This window comes from Scyliorhinus canicula, unplaced genomic scaffold (assembly GCF_902713615.1).
Source record: "Scyliorhinus canicula unplaced genomic scaffold, sScyCan1.1, whole genome shotgun sequence".
Taxonomy (NCBI): Eukaryota; Metazoa; Chordata; class Chondrichthyes; order Carcharhiniformes; family Scyliorhinidae; genus Scyliorhinus; species Scyliorhinus canicula.
Genome location: NW_024055986.1, coordinates 8,171 through 14,419, shown reverse-complemented (window position 1 = coordinate 14,419; position 6,249 = coordinate 8,171). Strand labels below are relative to the sequence as shown.

The 6,249-nt window shown below is 44.9% G+C and overlaps 1 long non-coding RNA gene across 1 annotated transcript; it reads right to left on the bottom strand.

Annotated features, from left to right (window-relative positions):
* Positions 1–824: 824 nt before the first annotated feature.
* Positions 825–5,932, bottom strand: LOC119961406. The gene is made up of 2 exons (XR_005459656.1): positions 5,820–5,932; positions 825–954 (listed from the first exon to the last, which is right to left on the bottom strand). It is a non-coding gene; the product is annotated as an uncharacterized LOC119961406 (long non-coding RNA).
* Between the last annotated feature and the right edge of the window lie 317 nt (positions 5,933–6,249).

Genomic DNA, 6,249 nt, shown 5'->3' with positions numbered 1-6,249 from the left:
CACCAGCGCATGCGTGGTAGGGGGGTTCTCTTCCGCCATGGTGGAGGTCGTGGCGCCGGCGGAAGAAAAAGAGTGCCCACATGGCACTGGGCCGCACGACAATCAGTGGGCCCCGATCGCGGGCCTGGCCACCGTGGGGGCACCCCTGGGGTCCGATCGGCCCGCGCCCCCCCCAGGACCCCGGGGGCCCGCTCGCGCCGCCGATCCCGCCGCCACCAGAGGTGCTTGAAACCACGGCGGCGGGAGAGGCCTCTCAGCGGCGGGACTTCGGCCCATTGCGGGCCGGAGAATTACCGCAGGGGGCTCGCCGATCGGTGCGGAGGGCACGCCGACCGGCAGGGCGTGATTCCCGCAGCCGCCAATTCCTGGGTGGCGGAGAATTCTGGCCACGCCGGGGGCGGGATTTACGGCGGTCCTGGGCGATTCTCCGACCCTGCGGGGAGTCGGAGAATTCTGCCCCAGGTCTGCTGTTCAAAATGGTACCCCGCTCTGCGAGGAGCCATTTTTGCTGGCAATATTAGCTCGCCAGCAGGAAAGCGACTAAAGTGTGGCCTCGTTGGGGAGAAATTCTCTCAGGCTAAAAAAGAGGGTAAAGTATTGTTGAATAGTGGGGTGATTCTCAGCACTGCAACTTCAAGAAACAACCTGCCAAACGTGCCCACAAATGGAGTTTATCTTATGTCCACTGAATAGCGCCCTCTGTCATGTTATGATCACTCTTGCCTGCAGGATTGTTTACCACCCGATCATTAACTACTCCTCTCTCAATACACATTACTGGGTCTGACATCATTCAGTAAAAATGTGAGGTGTCCAACCATGGTGGCAAAAAAACATTCATTTTTTATTGACTTACATTTACAATGTTTTCACTGTTATTAAATCCACAGGCATGATGGTATTCTGGAAATGTGTGTGTCCAGCCTTCAGCTGTGCAGTTCTTGCTGACATTCCCTAGAGGAGGAAGATTAATTGATTTACCCAGATCATGTTGGCTGCCTATTTCAACTTTTAAAAAATCAGTAGATTAAAGATAGCTGAATTCATTATCTTCAGAATTTCCTTGAAATTGCTTAAACACTTAAAGAAATTCATGATCAGGCAAGGTCTGTTGAAAAAGTATTTGAAAACTCTCATGAACTCGAAAGCATGTTTGCATGAGTGAAGTTCTACACTGGGAACCTCACCCCCAGCCTTTACCCTTTGGCCCCAGCTACAAATGTTCTCAAGTTTCAATTAATTAGATACATGAGTCAGTTCTCGTCCTGCATTTTCTAACATTTGTTGTATGTAAATTGCATCGAGCTATTTGTATGTGACGCCATTGGAATTAAATTACGCATAGTTACTCCCTCTCTAATGAGAGAGTTTGCAAATATCTGTATCTTTTCCACAAAGAACTTGCCCAAGGAAAAACCCCTTCTGAATAAATGTCACATTTCTGATTCCCTCTATTGAAACAGCCCTGGATTAGATTGCCAATTATTGTTGAACCATGATTGTTTCTGTGTTACGGGATTTTAGTTTAATATGTCCCAGCTGATTTCAGATAGAATCTGGGGTGATATGCCTTTGAGCTATATCATAGACGATGGTGTGCGACCTCCAACCAGCAGGTGGCAGTACAGTCGCACCATGCGGTCTCTAGACCAAGGTGAGGTGACCTGTGACTCCCGTATAAGGAGGGACACATTCGGCCATCAGAAGAAGATTGAGAGGGTAATAAGACATACAAGTGAATGGTCAGTGTGAGACGCAGGTTCCAGAGGAACAGTTAGCAGGCTCCATGATAACGTGCTCTGTATCATAGAATCATAGAATTTACAGTGCAGAAGGAGGCCATATGGCCCATCGAGTCTGCACCGGCCCTGACTGAAGCCCACGTATCTACCCTATCCCCGTAACGCAGTAACCCCCACTTAAAACTTTTTGGACACGAAGGGCAATTTAGCATGGCCAATCCACCTCACCCACACATCTTTGACTGTGGGAGGAACCCAAGCAGACAAGGGGAGAACGTGCAGACTCCGCACATACAGAGACTCAGCCGGGAATCGAATCTGGGACCCCGGAGCTGTGAAGCAACTGTGCTAACCATTATGCTACCGTGCTGCCCACTGTGGGATTGCTATCTTGCCACACGAGACTCAATAAAAGATTTGGTTTAGACAAGTCAAATGTTTGGTGGATTCCTTCATAAGGTATAAAAGACCAAATACAACAGAATCATTGGGGGAAGAGATTTCATCCCATCACTCTGATTCAATTCCAGTGACATTATAGCTTAAAACAACACATTTCAGCAATAAAACTTTATAAGCAGACCGGTGTGAAATGATCCCAGTACGAAAAGACAATCCCAATTGCAAACATACACTCACTTGAAAATAACTATTCCAATAATGGTTCATTTGTCTGGGTTTGACCAGAGTAATGGACAAGCAATGTCCAAAAGTTTTCCCAATGGACTTAAGTCCAACTTCTATTCACAATGTAGAACATGAATGATCGCTCCGGCAAGTGTATCTCTCAAAAACAATTGAATGTTTTGTATTTTATATGAAGGATTGGATTTACACAGAACAAAAGATATTGAAATGGATGGTAAATTCGAAGTGGCTGTAGGACAGTACCTCTCAGTATGTGATTTTATTAATGGAATTTTGGAGCTAGGGGTAAATCATTGGTGCCGGAACCCAGAACTGCAGGAAATGATTTGCTCAGATGAATGAATAGCCAACGTTTGAATTACCATGGCTTGTTCCAACATGTATTACAACAGGTCCACTCTCAATGACCTCATTAGGCTGCTGTATGTCTGATAAGCTGACAGAGTGTCAAAGTGCTTGGTGGTCCCATTTTCCCTCTCATGTAAGGTGCCCTATGTCGGCGGCCCGGTAGCACAGTGGTAAACACTGTTGTTCACAACGCCAGGGTCCCAGGTTCGATTCCTGGCTTGGGTCACTGTCTGTGTGGAGTCTGCATGTTCTCCCCGTGTCTGCGTAGGTTTCCTTCGGGTGCTCTGGTTTCCTCCCACAAGTCCTGAAAGACGAGTTTGTTAGGTGAATTGGACATTCTGAATTCTCCCTTCATGTATACGAACAGGCGCCGGAATGTGGCGACGAGGGGCTTTTGGCAGTAACTTCATTGCAGTATTAATGTAAGCCTACTTGTGACAATAAAGATTATTATAAAATAGATTACCATTTAAAAAAAAGGTGGTCTGACTTTTAGTTACCCTCTCACTTTGCCATTTCATATATTATTCTGATCTGCATTTTCTTTAAAATTGTTTGTAGTGTCATGTGAGAGTACCTTTAAGAAATGGGTGTTTATTACTGCAGTGATGCCAGAGAGTGGGTGGAGCTGGGCTGTCTGTCAGCTTTTTACTTTTGTTTTAGGCTGTTTACTGCAGGGTGTGTTTTAGTTTCGTTTTCAGTGTTGGAGCTGAAGTCAGACAAAGCAGCTGTACTGCTGTTCTCTCTGCAATGAAAAGACTATCTCTTGATTATTTGGTGAATTTAGAATTATAAATGTTTTCAGTAGTGACTTTAACCTGATATGCTTCTGTTAAAGGTTATGTTTTTTTGTAAGACTTCTGGATGTTAAAAGGACAGCATAAGCATTACTTAGTGTATTCTTTGGAGGTTGTATTTGAATTAATGGTTGCTAAGATGTTCACTGTATGTTTTAAAAGGTTAACTTGAGTTCATAGAATAAACATTGCTTTGCTTTAAAAAATACTTTTCCATTTCTCCTGTTCCACACCTGTAGAGTGGGCCGTGTGCTCCCCATACCACAATCTAGTGAAAGTTGTGGGTCAGGTGAATTCAATGATACACTTCGGAGTTCTCTAAACCCTGGCCCATAACAGAAGATTATACAAAAAGTTGGCAAGTGGCAAATGTTAGCATTTTTAAGTCAAGCTTTGAATTCTGAGCCATCCTGATAATGTTGTTCTGTTTTTGATGACTTCCACGTGTAAAAATTCCAATTATTCTAATCAAGATTTATATCCTGCAGCAGTGTTCGGAAATGGTCCACAAACCCTGTGAGTAAGCCCCATATTCGACTGCAAAAGCAGCAATCCCCTGCCCCTCCCCCAGCATTTAGACGGAGGTGTCTGAGTAAACATAGTGGATCTCCTGTCCGAGCGCCCTGGCAGAGGTGCAACAACTCCATAAGGTGCAAAGCGGATTTATAATCACTTTTTTTTAATAGTATAGTAAAGGAGATAAATCGTGAACTGAGATAAGCAAAATGAGTAGGTTAACTTAAGAAGGGCAAAATGTTGAGATATTTCCAAAGATCCTGAGGGATATGGGGGAAGAAATAACAGCGGCTTTGAGGGTGATTCTCGTCCAGCACATGAAATGGCCATGAAGCTGGAACCCGACATGACAAGACCCAAACCATTTGCAGCTTCTGGCCTCTTTTGAATGGTGTGGACCGTAAACAGGTTTCAGTTGACTGGTAATGCGAGGTTAGTGAATGCCAAGCACCCAGGCCGGAGACCCGGGTGGGGAGGTTTAGGGGTCATTTCTGAACCGTGTGCTGTCAGGAGACACAATTCTGTTCCTCTTCACCCAATAAAAACTCTAGTTCCCTGCGTTTAGTGCATATTCACATCATTACTTGCATTTTTAGTTTTAGTTGTCTCAAGGCTTCATTCATCATATAAATCATAGAAACCCTACAGTGCAGAAGATGGCCATTCGTCCCATAGAATCTGCACCGATCCTTCAAATGAGTACTCTGTCCATTTACGAGTGTCCACCTCGACCTATCCCCGTAATCTCATAACCTAAACATCCCTGAACACTAAAGGACAATTTAGCATGGCCAATCCACCTAACCCGCACATCTTTGGACTGTGGGAGGAAACGGGAGCACCCGGAGGAAACCCACGCACACACGGGGAGAAAGTGCAAACTCCACACAGCCAATCACTCAAGGCAAGAATTGAACCGGAGACCCTGGTGCTGTGAGGCAGCAGTGCTAACAGCTGTGTCACCGTGCCACCCCACACGCTACCATCTTATATTACTTTAGTTTATAGTTTCTGTCACTTTCTTTGCTCCTTAGTCATATTCTGACTGTTCCAAAATCAATTTTGCATGTTGTCTCCTCAGGCATGATCTTAATTCCCGCTTCTGCTTCCCCGACAGTTTGAGGCGAGATTGGCTGCGTGTCAGTGAAGGGGATGCCTCAGCCATGTTGCTGAGCGAGAATAACGTTGTTGTTGGAATACACGACGAGTGGTGTTCCACAATGATGGACAATTCTGTGCACACTATTGCTAAGCAGTCCATAATTGTCACTTAACTTTCCTAATTGGGGTTTCTGGGTCAGTGAGCTGCAAATTTATGAACCAATGAGGCTCTTGGGATATTGTAATATTTTAACAAAAGCATTCTCTGTTCTTTGAGGAGTACTATTATTCTAATGCAGGGATCATATTTACAGACTAACTCTGGCTCAGTTGAAAGGGTCTAGTTGCAGCATCTGTATTTGAACGTTTGCACGTCACATGTTTATACAGAACCACCACTGTTATGAAAACGGACTTGTCCCAAACAGCTCACTCGAGACTGTTTTTGTGATAGGGAGGGTGTGGAGGTTAGTTGCTGCTTGTTTGCATCTTAAACATCTTCATGAAGGGGTATTTTGGGTCACCGTTTGTAACAATCATCCATGAACGCGTTTACAAAGACCTGCCACATAGCCCTCAGAGAGCGTCTCCCCTTTCCCGAAACCAAGAGCTTCTAGTCTCCGTAAACTTCACTTCTGTCATCAAACAATATAAACAGAATAAAGACCTGGTTTATTGGTGAAGTGAAGGAAAATCACTGGACAGGGCACGCTGACGGTTTCGCCAATCCTGGCCGGCATCCAGCAGGTAAGATTATCCCAAATCCCGGCACATCCTGGAACCAAGAAGAAAAACAAACACATCTTCAGCTTCATGTTTTACTTCAACCAATTCAATCATTTGTCATTGTTCACAAAGGCGGACAAACACTGAGAAAACAAGTTAGGGACATGTTTGGAATGTTAGTTTTGTTTTTCCAACTGACTCAGCTATTCTTTCCCCTAATCCACTTGACCCAACCCTAGGTTTACCTCACACTGGTTCCACGTGTGATTTCCCTAATTTCTCACCGGAGTAGCCATTCTTTATGAGTGATCCCGGGGACCGATAAAGGATGGCTATTTGTGAACAGGGAGACCCCTCAGCTGTGAGAAACC